Source organism: Cryptomeria japonica, chromosome 10 (assembly GCF_030272615.1).
Source record: "Cryptomeria japonica chromosome 10, Sugi_1.0, whole genome shotgun sequence".
NCBI classification, from domain to species: Eukaryota; Viridiplantae; Streptophyta; class Pinopsida; order Cupressales; family Cupressaceae; genus Cryptomeria; species Cryptomeria japonica.
This window is the reverse complement of record NC_081414.1, coordinates 529,878,827-529,894,654: the sequence shown is the minus strand read 5'-3', so window position 1 is coordinate 529,894,654 and position 15,828 is coordinate 529,878,827.

Sequence of the window (15,828 nt, the reverse complement as noted above, 5' to 3'; positions counted from 1 at the left end):
GGAGTCGTGCCCCTCTCTATTCTACAAATTCTGGGCATAAAAAAGTTGATGGCATTCTCCTTTCACAAATGTCACTTGCCACCGTAGATAGAATGCCACTTCCATTATGTTGAGCAACTATCCATAAGATAAGAATGCGCCTCATATAGACCACTGCAACATTATCGGGCTATATGCTTATTCCCTTTTTTGACCTATTGTGACATCCATGCACCAAAATAATGTGATTGAATATAGTATCATTGTTAGGCTATAATCCTCCATTACTATTTAAACAACAATAGGGCTTGACCAGTCTATTCCTTTATCTTCAATAGTATATAAGTGATTGAGTCTCTGTATATGTCTAGTCTAGCTTCATTAGTTCTTGGGAAAACATCACAGGGGACATCCAAATTATATTATGGTGGAGAGACAGATATTGCTACACCTCATGAATAATCCCATAAATTCATATCCATTCTCTTTGCTGCTATCTCCCATAACCAAAAAAGCACGAGAGAAACCCTTACAATATAATTCAAAACAAGCCTCAAGGCACTACCAAATTCAACACTCTCTAGTCTTGCATGGTGACATTGATCAAGACTTGTCAAGTTTATATTATGGCATAGCCCAAAGACATTTCCCTCTCCTAATCATAATCATTGCACACTACCATGGCCTAGGTCATAAGCCTCCATTGTGCTACAAATGAGGCATAAGACCTTGATCCATCGATCCGTAGAGATGCATCAAAGAATATGAGTCCTTTGAATGAGATAGGACCACTTCCCTATCACTATTCATCCTTGACTTTCTCTGTCGGAAACACTTTGTCCAAGTTGAGAATACCCACACTTCGGCATCCCCCATATTTCCTTCTATGTATGCCAATAGTTTCACAGCTCCTGGAGCACGAGCTCTTGGTTTAGACATGGCGATGAGAAGCCTACCAACCTTATCCATGCTTTAACCTTTTTCTCCTCGCACTGAACCCTAATTTTCATTTGTTTTCGTGTTGTATTCTTCCTTTTACCTTTACTTGTTTTGATTTTCTATCCCGTGCATTGCTTGGGCCTCCTTCCTCCTCACGCAGAGCAAGCATCACTGTGTATTCTACCTTGCTCACCTTATCCCATGTAGTTTTTGTTAGGATAACTGGTGAACAACTGAGAGGGGGGTGAATCAGTCGTTAATAGAATATATCAATCAAACCACTTAATAACCTTTAACCGAAGCACATAAACATTGAATACCAGAATAGCAGAAATAGATACCGGTAAGCAATAAAACCTAGGAATGAAACATAGAATTAACACAATGCAACCATACCACATAACACCATGATTTGTATGTGGAAAACTTGGTAAAGGGAAAAACCACGGTGGGAAGCCTACCCACAATCAGATGATACTTCTGCAGAAAGTATGTGATACAATAAGGGGCCTACACATGTAGGAAGGCACACTGCCTAGAGCATACTGCTCATTACAAAAGAGTCTCACTGACTACAGATAGGTTATAACCACCTAAAGATAAATGAACAATAATCCAAAATAATGAACTGCTAGAGATATCATCTATCATGCATGATTACAGTCCTAGTTAAGCTCAATATCGGAGGCCTTTGACCTCTTCCTTAAACCCAATTCACTCACCTATGATTGACCAAATATCCTTCGCATATGATATTGCATTCCATGACCACAATACACTTATTTCATTCCCATTCCATACCATTCCATGATCTACAATGAGATCTTACACCAATTTATACAAGCCCTAAAACCTAAACCAATTAGGTCGGCCACCTAAAAGATATTACAATAAGATCATTGCATACATCCATATTACAATGATATGCCATGTTGGCTTAAGACCAAAACAACAATAACCAAACCATAAATCATCCTGGTAATGTGAAGAGAACATGTTAACATGATACTGGTCCATAACCTAGATAGGTACCGGACCTAATCTGGGTCCACCACGCCAAAGCAATGTCTTCAATAAGTTGAGGAATGATCAAGGATCACCTTCTACATCCTGAATTCCATTTAGAAGCTGCACTAACACCACTTAGAATTTTGCCATGGTTTCTCAATGAAAGCTCTGCCAGTTAAACCTTAAACCCATGCTCATAAGGGTTTACAAGAGTGTATGATAGCATCCGATCACCAAGTCAATACCAACTGACCAAAACATGCTCTAGAAGCATGTTAACACATAAAACCAAACATAATCCATTGATCCAAACATGTCGGAAGTGTCCAACAGATAATCCCTTCTGTCGATAACACTAGATCTTCTACCGATAACCAAAACCTGTCTACCGGTAACCAAAACCTATCTACTGGTAACCAACCATAATAGCTAGTATTGACATCAATGACAAAACATCAATGCAACACATAATCAATTCATCCATATTTCCAACAATCTCCCCCTTTGGCATTGATGGCAACACTAGATGTGAAAAATATATAAGTACCAAGAAATGCCAAACAAGTCTCCCCCTGTGGAAGACTACCAACAATCTCCTAAATATCAATAACTCTCCCCTTGTGAATAATATCTCTGTAAAGTTTTGAATTTATTTTTTAAATCACTATCTCTTCCCCTTTGACATCAATGCCAGAAATCTAACAAAAATATCAAAGCAAGAATATAAGCCTTTGAATCTCAAAGCCGACTACTCCCCCTGAGTAGTAGCACCACTCATCAGTGCTAGAATGAATAATATCTCTGATAATGTATGCTGGAATGATGCCAAACCACATCAATTAAGTCTCTATCGGAGGGGCAGAAACCCCTAACCTATCTCTCAAATACTCAAATGATTCCTTAGATAGTGGTTTAGTGAATATATTTGCAATCTTCTCTTTAGTCACTAGTACATTCGGGGCTAATTTTTGATGGTCGATTGTCGAAATTGTGACTACTTTTCATCGGACTGGCGACAAAAGTAGCCGTCGAAAACTCATCGTTGGACTTGTCGACAATGCCTTTGACTGTCGGAAGTATGATGAACCCATGGACTCTGCCGACTGCGGGCATGATCGCTCTTCCAATCAAAAAAGTCATCGGACATATAGCATTCTCATTGGATGTTTGTTTAGATTGCGTCAGAATGTTGATGGAAGTCTGAAACTTTGCACCGATGGGAATGTTGTTTGTCCGACGGTTTTGTCGTTAGTCCATTAATATGCATCAATGACCGTCCAATAAGGAAGTGTCGTTGAACATACAACATCCTCGTCGGATGTTTGTGCAGTTTGAGTCAGAATTTGACAGATTCCAGAAACTTTGCACCGACGAGAACGTTGTTGGTCCGACGATTCCATCGTCATTGGAAAGCTTAGTCTCCATCATAATTCTGACAAATTTTTATTTTTTATTTTTAAAATTATTATTATCTAGACGTAAATCACACCTCATTTATATGTACAACGAATGATATTCTATCCCCATTAGCTACCAATAGGGGGCATAGGTTTGAAGCTAATATGAGGCGCACTGGTTTCAAGCTAATATGATCAGGTGCACCATGGTTGTGATGGTCCAACTCCTAAGAGGACTGTATGAACCACTGATTACTGGTAAATTTGTTAAAAATGGTGGTGATAGGGAATTAGCTAACCCAAATACAAGAGCCTTTAAAGCCAATCAGGGAGATGAAATGACTATATCTACCTTATCTAAGTTAGTTGTTCTTGGGAGCTACCAAAACTTATCTACTATATATATACATGAAATGAATTTATCTACTATATATACACATATTTCTTATAAGTATATCCCAAATTGATAATCTCATATAAAGTGTCATCCTATGTCAATACATGACATATACCTATTGAATGACATGTATATATCTTGTACTAAGTATTCACTCGTTATTATATATTCAACATATATTCAAAGACTATAATTATGCATTTCGGACTACATGAATATCCTCTTTAATAAAATAAATCACATGTACAAGGTTATTGGGTTGATCAAGTCCAATAGCAAAGTACAATAGGTAAATATAGTACTAAAAATAATGTTACTAGCATCTTAAAAGAAAACATAAATACATTATGACCACCCACAAAACACTTAATATAAAATAGTTCAAACCTTTCTTTTATTTAACTAGGGTATTTGAATTTAAATTTTGGTATAAAATTTTAAAGGTCATCTCTCCCCCTGTATAGTTCAACATGCCCACATGTTTACTCCTAAAAATTTTCAACTCATTTAGATATCTTATTTTCATAATGAAATTGATCTTGGGACCTATGGGTTATGGGCCCATAATATACTTAAGTGAAGTTAGCATAAACCATATCAATTATGTTTAGTTACATCAATCTCCACTTAGAGTGTTTAATATACATATCATCAATGATTACAATGCTTATTTCAATATACATTTTAATTGCAACTTGCAAGAATAGATGAAAGAGAAAGAACATGTGTTGAGGGAGGTGGAAGTTCTCTCCGAGGTGATCATGAATTGAGTCCATCGATCCCCAATGGTGGTTTGTAATGCCACCTGACCACGTGGAACCCTTAGGTCCACCCCATCGTACTTGTGGAGATAGTTCTAAATAGTCAATCAAAGTATACAAGGGGGATTATAGGCTCACACATGCCATACACGATGCATACATGACACAAGTAATGGAACAATACAGTGCAACATCAATAGAGAAGGATGATACCAAGTCATGAATCCACATAGGGTCACTACTTTAAAACTACACAAGGCATTAGATTCTAGAGTGTAGTGGAGGAAGTGTCATCATATGTCTCTTCGCACAAGTCCCAACACTCCATGTGCGGGCTTTCCTTTCATTGTATGTGCTCATGGGGATGCACCATATGGAACCAAGCATTCTCTCATATGGATGAGAATGACAATCACACAATCTCTATGCTACATGAGAGGGTATGTCTCTTTGCACAAGTCCCAATGCTCCATGTGCAGGCATGCCTTTCATTGTATGTGCTACATGGGGACGAACCGAATGGAACCAAGAATTCTCTCATGTGAATGAGAACAATGATCACATAATCCTTGTGTGAGTGGGCATGCCTCTTCGCACAAGTCCCAACCCTCCATGTGTGAGCATGCCTTCCCAAAACACCCTTGGTGTTGTGATAGCCCTCAAGGCATGCTCAAGGAACCAATTTTCTTGTTATTTATTTTAACCTAAGTCTATTGTTATGTTATCACTTGATTACAAAAATGCCCAAACACAAATGCAAAGCGTACCACTTTCAGATGGGGGACATGAGTGGGAGCCACTCCCTAGTCTCACTCTAGGACTAAGCTCATGCCATATCTAAATTCAAGACATCTCAAATACATCAAGTTGTCTCAATTGCAAAATGCCATTTTCATACATAAGCAAGACATACTCAATTGGGCACAACACCAAGAGAATGGATCCCAATTGATCCCTTATCAAAATTCACATATATGTTATCATGATTCCATAATAGAATATCATCTCAAAATCATCAAATACCACTTTTCAATAATTCCCAAGTTTGGACCAAAAACCAGTCATGAGGCCAATTACCATTGTTGAATGAATGAATGAAATATTTTAATCACATCCATGAGACTAAATGGTGTATGGGATCAAGACAAACACCCTTAACTGATGGACCTCAAAAACCCTCAAATTTCAAACTGCATAAAATGAAAATGCAAGATTAGCCTTTTGATTCTAATCAACTCAACAATACAATACTCCCTCGATTTGTCATTTCAACATCCCAAATAGAATTGAACAACATAACCTCATATATACTCGTAATTTCCAAATTTGGTTCATACAAATCATATAATCATCCAAATGGGGAGATTAAAATTGGAAGAATACTTTAATTCATTCAACAATTCATTTGCAACAAACTAAAATCAATTCAATTGAAAAACAAAGGAGGAATTTGAGTTCCTACCTCAAACTTGACCAAATCTTCAAATTGACAATGTAATTGAACATAATTGAGATGAGACATGAGTTTCTTAAGTGAAGTTACCCATAAACTATGTACAATTGATTGAATTATTTGAGCATAAACCATAATGAATCTACACCTATAGTCCTAAGTAATCTAGCGAGGCATGCTATCTAAAATCCAAAATAATGAGTATTGGATCCAGGAGTATAGCACAAAAATTCGATTATAGCAATCTGTTATACATAGTATATCAAAGCAATTTGCAACCATATCTATTTAAGAACTGTTCAACATAAAAACTCTTATCTTTCTTTTTTTTGGTAAGCATTATCAACTATAATGAATATATAATATTGTAAAGAAGTCTTTATTGTTCATTATATAACTGGGGATATGTATAATATGGTATCGTTATATATATTTAATTGTAATAGATAAGATTTGAAAAATATCTTTTATGTTTATATGTATTTATTCAAATAAATAATCTTTTGTCATTGAAATATAAGGATATATACCACTTTATTACTATTGAAAATTACTCACTAAGAATTAAAACAAAATAAATCTAGGATATGGAACAAAATTTTCTTAAGGTTTGACAATGGATGTATCCCTCAAATCAATCACAAAATTAACTATATAGATCAATATCTTACATGAAATCACATAGAGAAAGCTTATTGATTGACTATGAACATGTTACCTTAGGATGAGCTTAGATATGAATTTGGAGTTATCAAAGCAATGTTAACAACATGTATCAGACATCTGGGATAGTAGCATAGAGAAAGTGGAATATAAGATAGGTGAGAGTGAAGTGCCTTGGATGAAATGTTGGAAGAGATGTGTGGGACCCCTGCACACCCAATAGAAGCGTTTAGAAGCCATAAAAAAGTGCCATAGACCAAATATTAATGTATGTCCTAAGGGTACCAATTGTGACAATCACAAGTTTACTAGTGATACTGCCAACTCAAACTGATGAATACTAAGAGGGGGGGTGAATTAGTATACCAAAAAATACTATACTTAAACACTTTAATAGTCTGGCAGTAAACAGGTAAAATAGTTTAACAAACAAACCAGTTAACACACATGCAGACCAAATAGAAAATAAGGCATTCACCCATAGAAGCGCAATCACCATAACACAAGATATTTTGACGTGGAAACCCAAATGGGAAAAACCATGGTGAGATGAAACTCACAAGTAACTATCTGCAGAATAGTAACTAGACCGGTTAAGGTCAGACCAGTTAAGGTCATACAATATTCTTTACCAGAACAGATCTTGTTAGGAATCTTAGTCTCTGTTAGGAGATAAGTCCGATTAAAGACTACCTTGTGAGAGGATTTCAGATCCACAGATCTGAACCACCTTGTTAGAGGATTTACAAAGGCTTTTCTGGGCCTACCCAGTTAAGGGTTTCTGACTTGTCAAAGATGTGAGTAATCAACAAGTGAATGATCTAGCAAATGGCATAGTCTACTTGATTAGATCCATTGTAGCTCATAGCTCTTCAGCATTACTTCAGTCTTCAATAAATCTACACTCTACAGACTTGATCTTCTCAGTTAAGATCGCACATACAAGAGCTTCAATGACCACCAAAACCTTACAGCTACTCTCATACATTCGCATCCAAAACCCTAGACATGATGTCCTAAAAAGGAATCTAATTTCATGTCGGTCCAATAGGATTACATTGCAAGTTCCTAGGTTCATTGTATCTAGACACATTTGATAACATGGCACAAAATCACCGTCAAAGTGTCGGTGGATGGTAACTCATCACAAAAATATACTGGTTGGTAACTCATCACAGAGTATTACCGGTTTATACAATTTTTTCGATTACCGTCTGGTAACTTAGAGTAATATTGGTTTAACAGATTACTGGTTGACAAAAATTGAAGACTGGGAAAAAGATAACTGTCACTTCTGGCTCCTTTTCTCCACTCCACTTGAGATCCTTAAACTGTTTGATCTCTCTATGTCACTTGGGTCTTTATACCAATTGAGATCGGTAAACACTTTCTTCATAACATCAATCAATAGTCTAAAGACTACAACATGATACCGGTTTGGAACAATTACCAGTTGAGCGTAATTCATACATTCACAAAGTGATCTCATAGCAAGTGTGTGTCCATCAATGACAACCACAACATAATCATCAAAATGCCAACAATGTCCCCCTTTGGCATTGATGGCAACACTTAGGAAAAATTTTGACATCTAAGTGTTTTACAACAAAATTATGCCATAAGCAAAATTACTCCCCCTAACCTTATACACTATCCCTTTTGCAGAAAATACAATGTATACTACTTCCTTACTGAGATAAACATGAAAGTATGCATAGAGTGCATCAAAATTTTAAATACAAAGTACTACTCCCCCTTTCCCAACAATGACAAAGTACAACTGAAAAAAAACTATTCCATTAGCATTAAAAACTGATTTAAAAAAGTTTATGACAATAAAGAGTGAAACTTGTCAAAAATTGATTTAAAATCCTGCATAAATGTCTTCATGGATAAAGACCATGATTCAAGCAATGAGGTAGCAACCTCATTCTCCATTTTCATCTGATAGACCTTCTCTTCCCTGGCATCCAAGGTACTCATCTCTTGAGTGACTGTTAGGGCATCCAGATTTAGATAGCATTTCTGAAGAATTTGCAGTCTTGGCAGTAGGACCAGTTGAAGTTCCTGCAAATTACATGTCCGGTTGCTTATCTCTGCCTCTAATCTTGTAGACTGGAGTTGAAACTGGTGAGCGGTTTGTCCATATGTGGAGAAGGAATCATATGGTGTCTTGAAGGTGCCTATAAATGATTGCATATCAGATTGCAGTTTGGCTTTCTGAGCAAGCACATCATCACAGAATAAATGAGGTTGACATATCTTACTTAGAAATAGTTTGCCCTCATCCATTGCATCTCTAATTTCCGTATGTGCCTTCTAAAGATCAGACCAGAGCTCTGTTAACTTTTTCACTAAGGAAGTGTCCAGAGCCTTTTGATGCTCCTTCTTGGAATTTGCTTCTACAACCTCTTCTAGGCTTTGCACTTGGTCTTCTAGAACTGTGCATAGGAGCTTTAATTGTGCAAGAGAGGAATCGGTACTGGGGAGGTTGGTACTAGGTATTAAACTGGTAAGAGTGTCCACTGCAGCTTGGATCACATCTTGCTCTTTCTTCCTCCTTATTACTTCTAGGCATTCTTGAGCAAGCTTAATGCTCTGCAGCAACTTTGATTCATTTGTAGACTGGAGGTCAATGGGACTGGTAATGTCAGTCGGTTTGCCTTGATTACTGGTTGCCTTTGGGGTCTCCATCTGAGTGCTCTGTGCCACTCCCTCATTCTCTTTAGCTCTTTGCTTGTCCTCTTCTACCTTCTTTTTCTCCTCTTCTTTCCGGTTCTCTTCCTCTTCATCCTTCTTGTTCTTCTCTTCTTCTTGCTTCTTCTTTTCTTTCTCCTTTCTCTTCTCCTCTTCCTTTCTCTTCTCCTCTTCCTTTTTCTTCTCCTTTTCCTGTTCCGCTTCCTTCTTCTTCTTTTCTTCCTCTTGTTTCTTCTTCTCCTCTTCCTTTCTTTTCTTTTCCTCTTCAAGTTTCCTCTTCTCCTCTTCCTCTTTCTTTTCTTCCTCTTGTTTCTCCTCTTTCTCTTTTTTCTTCTCTTCTTCCTTTTGCTTATTTTCCATGTCTTCCTGTTTTCTATTTTCTTCCTCCTGTTTCTTCTTCTCTCTCTCTGCCTATTTTCTCTTGTCTTCCTCATGTTTCTTCTTCTCTCTCTCTACCTGTTTTCTCTTGTCTTCCTCCTATTTCTCCTGACCTTCTATTTCTGTTGGTGCATCTAGAGTAACATTTTCACCATTCAAGGCATCAACATCAATCGAGTCCAATTGAGTAGTGATCGGTTCTCCTTCACTGTCATATACTTCATCTGGTTGAGTGATTTTTGGTTCTTGCTCAACTTTCCTATTGGCTTCAGCCACTTCATGCAGTCTCAAAGCTGATTGAGCAAGGGAGTGGGTATCTTTGACCACTTCTGGAACTTTTCCTTCCAATAACAAGAGTCTTCTTCTTCTCATGAAGAAGAGGCCCTTATATCTCTCCACCACTTCATATAGTTCTATTTTAGGCACATCAGGAAAGTATTGTGCAAATACTTCCTCTCTTATTTCTTGTTCCTTTTCTATGGCAATGCGCCACTTGTTATCTAAAGAATTATACAAAGAATCGGGCATCTCAGATTTAATTTCTGATGGCCACCAGTCATTAATACATAAATAATTGATAACTTCCTGTTCAACTTCCTTCTTTTCATCATCATTAAAATCATCAAAGCACTCTTTCAAATCACCAATTACTTTTCTTCTAATATTCTTAATTGTTCTTTGACAATGTGTCAAAGGTTTGTAAGAGGAAATATCAATATTTACCGGTGCAGATGTTGTCGGTTCACTCTTTGTCTTTTTCCTCATTTTCCTAGTCTTCTTAGGTTGTTCTTCAGAGACAGTGTCCTCTGAGTCTAGTGTATTAATTTTTGTCTTTCGCTTCCTCTCAAAGACTTTGGCGGGTGCCGCTTCTGGTTTCTTCTTTGCTAGTGACCGCTTGGTCACTTTGGGACTTGTTGTGGTAACCGGTGTCGATGATGAAGGCATTGCCTTTCCCTTCTTTACTGAGGGTTATTCAACCGGTGTAATCCTTTCCAAATAGGTGTCGGTTCTCTTTTTCTTTGGATCAAGGGGTGAGGCGATTAGGGTAGAGGCATACCCATCTAACATGTCATACATTACCTCATATCCCATCGGTTCCACTTCTTCCTGTCTAGGCTCAATCGCCTCCATTATTCACTCATCAACTTTGATGGTGAAGTAGATGTCCTCCTCATACTTTTTGATAATATCACCGAATATTCTTACTCTTTGGTTCATTTTGCATCTGAACTCATCAAAATATTTGTTCAGCACTTCTGGATAACCGGTTCCTACCGCTTGTAGGCTTTCCTTGATTTGCTTTGTCACCGGTTCGTCAGCAGACCATTGAATATCACCTACTCCTAGAAAATAGCCTTGGAAGTAGAAGAACAACCCAACTGATATTTGTCCAAACTTAAATATTAGGGCATTGTCCTATTTGATTGACTTGAGGTTCAACAGAAGTTGTCTTTGCATACCAGTGCACAAATCAAACGATGCATCTTCCTTGATCATCCTGTAGGCGACGTTTACTACTGCAACAAAGATAGAGTTGATTCTGCTGGCAAGGAACATCTGGTATCCTATCACCATACACGCATATTTGACCAGATCATCCTTGATGGAATTGACAGTCATTCCTTGTGAATCACTCATAGAGCCAGTGAGCTTGGTCATTTCCATCTTGTTGATCTTCCTTAGGACTAGCACTTCACCGACGTTGCAGAAACTGATGATGGCATGAATTGCTTCTGGTGTAATATCATGCATGCGCTCTAAGTACATTTTATCACCATGTACTTTGCTCAGAATAATGCGGATGTGATCATCTAAAAATTATTCAAGGAAATAGACAACATTGTGAAGTTTCTTCTTTTCCAGAATGTTGAATTCCAGTTTAATCTTTGTGTCCTTCCCATAGAACAAACTCAACTAAGAATGGATCATCAAAGATCTTAGATCTTCAATCTTACACTCAATGTAATCAAAAATGCCTTCCTCCACTATAACACCAGCGGGTATTTGAGATAGGGCATTGTATTTTGCCTTTCGTTGAATGAAGTCTACAGTATCAACAGGTACATTAGAACTAGTATGTGATGTGGAAGCCATGATAAACAGAGAATTTTGAAAAATACCTTTGAAAGTCAGAATTTAGGGCTCGCAATTTAAATTTCGCTACACACTCCTTTGGTTGCTGAAATGCCGCTTTGTGTTCTACACTTCACCAATAGATGTTTGCTTCTAATTCTTCTTCAGGATTTTGATAAATTCTTTGAATCACAATCCAAATCGCTTTTCTTCGCTTTGTGCTTGAAAACTTCTTCGCTCGTGAACTGATAAGTGAAAAATGACTTTGAAAAATTCTTTTAAACAAGTTCTTCACCTACCACAATAAATGCTCCACTATTAGGGCGTAAACCCTAATTTGCCTTTTACCATTTCTGATCTTTTGCCAATTGATAGGTATCACATACTGATTGAGGTCTTTTACTAGTGTAAACTGAGGGTTCGTGATATTTCACCATTTTCTCCCCCTAAGCTTTTCTGATGCTAAGTTTGTCGGTTCAACGACTTTTACACTAGGTGCAAACACCGGTTCTTCTTGAATCACTTCTTCTGGCTTCTTCTTCCAGGTTTTCTCCATATCTGCTTGAATAATTTCAACATCAATCTTTCCTTTTGGAGTGATTGGTATATCATCTGATATACTCTTTCTTTCTCTGCAGAATCTTGTTGTATGACCTGGTTTGTTGTAGTGATAGAAAACCATTCTAGGTGCTCTCCAAGGTCCATTATTCATGTTTCCTTTCTTCCTTCTGTATGTTGCAGCAGTGTAACCATGACCATGATAAATCACATAGATTGCTCTCCATCCGGTTGTCGCTTGATAGCCACCGCTACCTGACTGATGACTATAGGTATTAAATCGGTTTGGGTTCTGGTTCTCAGAGGATTCAGGAGAAACTCCTTGACTCCTTTGAGGATACCTTCTGGTATTATGCATGACAAACCTACATTCAAATGATTTATGCCCAAACTTGTTGCATGCATAACAATTTCCATTGAATCTATTGGGTCTAGGCTTATCGTTTAGAAAATAAGGAAAATTATTGTAAGCCTTACTTCTACATACATTAGCAGTGTGTCCTTCCTTGAGACAATTAAAGAAAACATGTTTGAACTTTTGCTTACCTTTATCCTTTGATGCCGGTTGTTTCTTTGATGCTCCACTTTTTGTTCTAGAGGTCTCACCTTCCTCATATTCAGAGAAACCAAGTCCATTGGTATTCTTTACCGGTTTAGCTGATTCAAGCTTCTGCTCTAGCTTGACAGAGCTCTTATTGAATTTGGCAAGTATTTCCTTTGACTCAATGAGTTCTTTGGAAATGGCAACATTGGATTCCTTCAAGCTTGAATTCTCAGAGATAGCCATGTTTGGTTCACCTTGCACTTCTTCTTTTTGGATTTTTCTTTCATGAAGACGAGCAGTAAGTGCACTGATCTCTTGCTTTAGCTTGTAGATCTCATGATCTTTGTCTTTTACCAGATCTTCATCTTTCCTCCAGTTCTCAAGCTCTTGACACATTCTGATAGTTAGGCCTTCAAGTTCCCTTCTTAGGTTGGCATTGGACTCATTCAATTTTTCAGCTTCTTGAATTAGGGCTTCCATATCCGCTTCATCAGAAGAACTATTTTTAGTTAGCTCCACTAGTTTTTCATCATGCTCTCTTCTTTTTGCCTGAGAGGCCTTATATTTGACCTTAAGTTCATCATAGGCTTGCTCAGTCTGAGTGAGCCGATGAGTAAGTTCCCTCAAAGTGTATTCCCCCATATCTCTTTCCAAGTGGTTAGACTTATAGAAAGGTTGGCTCTGATACCAACTGATGAATACTAAGAGGGGGGGTGAATTAGTATACCGAAAAATACTATACTTAAACACTTTAATAGTCTAGCAGTATATTAGTAAAATAGTTTAACAAACAAACTGGTTAACACACATGCAGACCAAATAGCAAATAAGGCATTCACCCATAGAAGCACAATCACAATAACACAAGAGATTTTGACGTGGAAACCCAAATGGGAAAAACCACGATGAGATGAAACTCACAAGTAACTATCTATAGAATAGTAATCGGACCGGTTAAGGTCATACAATGTTCTTTACCAGAACAGATCCTATTAGGAATCTCAGTCTCTGTTAGGAGACAAGTCCAATTAAAGACTACCTTGTGAGAGGATTTCAGATCCATGGATGTGAACCACCTTGTTAGAGGATTTACAAAGGCTTTTCTGGGCCTACCCGGTTAAGGGTTTTTGACTTGTCAAAGATGTGAGTAATCAACAAGTTAATGATCTAGAAAATGGCACAGTCTGCTTGATTAGATCCATTGTAGCTCATAGCAAATTCTCTTCAGCATTACTTGAGTCTTCAATAAATCCATACTCTACAGAATTGATCTTCTTAGTTAAGATCGCGCATACAAGAGCTTCAATGACCACCAAAACCTTATAGCTACTCTCATACATTCACATCCAAAACCCTAGACATGATGTCCTAAAAAGGAATTTGATTTCATGTCGGTCCAATAGGATTACATTGCAAGTTCCTAGGTTCATTGTATCTAGACACATTTGATAACATGACACAAAATCACTGTCAAAGTGTTAGTGGATGGTAACTCATCACAAAAATATATCGGTTGGTAACTCATCACAGAGTATTACCGGTTTATACAATTTTTCCGGTTACTGGTTGGTAACTCAGAGTAATACCAGTTGACAAAAATTGAAGACTGGGAAAAGATAACTGTTGCTTCTAGCTCCTTTGCTCCTCTCCGCTTGAGATCCTTAAACCATTTGATCTCTCTATGCCGCTTGGGTCTTTATACTGCTTGAGATCGGTAAACACTTTCTTCATAACATCAATAGTCTAAAGACTACAACATGATACTGGTTTGGAACAATTACCAGTTGAGCATAATTCATACATTCACAAAGTGATCTCATAGAAAGTGTGTGTCCACCAATGACAATCACAACATAATCATCAAAATGCCAACACAAACAAGTTGTGTTTGGAAACCCTAATAGGTGTGCATATGTAATGGTAATGAAATGTCCTAAGAGTAGCCCTTACACCAGTATGCACAAACCTTGGTGTCACAACGGTGTTGGTGTAGCCTTGGGCCAATGGTGGTTGACTGTTACAATTAGGACAATGATCTCAAACACAATTTATGGTGTTTATAACTCTAATGTCCCAATCTACTTGTATATATTTTCACAAAACAATTAACAACCCAACCATATCTATTAATAAGATTTCCCCATAAAATGCATGCAAAATATATCATCATTGATAGGATAACTGACCTACATTTAGTAAGAGACCTCAATGAATGGAGTTTCATGCTGAAAAGAGTACTTGCAATAAAGATATTGAAATAAATGAGACATTATGCATTCAAAAATCCACAAGGAAGATCTAATATTTATGAATGAAATTGCAAAACAATCTAAGTTACATGTTTGATATCTTACTTATATCATGGCAACATAAAATGTATATATGTACTCAACATACCTCTTTGCTTGTTTATTTGAGAATGTTGCTAGGAATTAATAGGTGAATGATACATTGATCTACACATGAATCACTTGTACTTTCCCGATACTTTCATCCCTTGGTCAAGGCTACGTACCCCCTAACGCTTGAATATTGTTTCCACCCTCATGATTACTTGAATTTCATGCTCAAATCACACTAAATGACAATATTTAGTACAAAATAGTGACCATAGCCAAGGAAGCCCAAATTTACGTATACTCAACATAATAAGAAATAACTAAATCATCTGGACCTTATTCATAACATAACCTCTTTTTCACATCATGAAAGGCCAAAATTACAAGGATTATACTTCTTCGAAGGAGCCATTGTTCAGAGCCACCAGACTATCAACAAGAGTAGAAGCTATTAGACTCATACAATTTTAGGACATATAAAGAGTTGAATCAGAAGCGAGATCATGAAGCATACAATAGAGAGGCATTCATGGAATAGACATCCAAAAACATCTCATTCATGAAGTAACAAAATGCTAAAGAAAATGACAAGTAATAAAAAAACTTACAAGGCTGAGGCATACTCATAACGTTTGCAGTCCC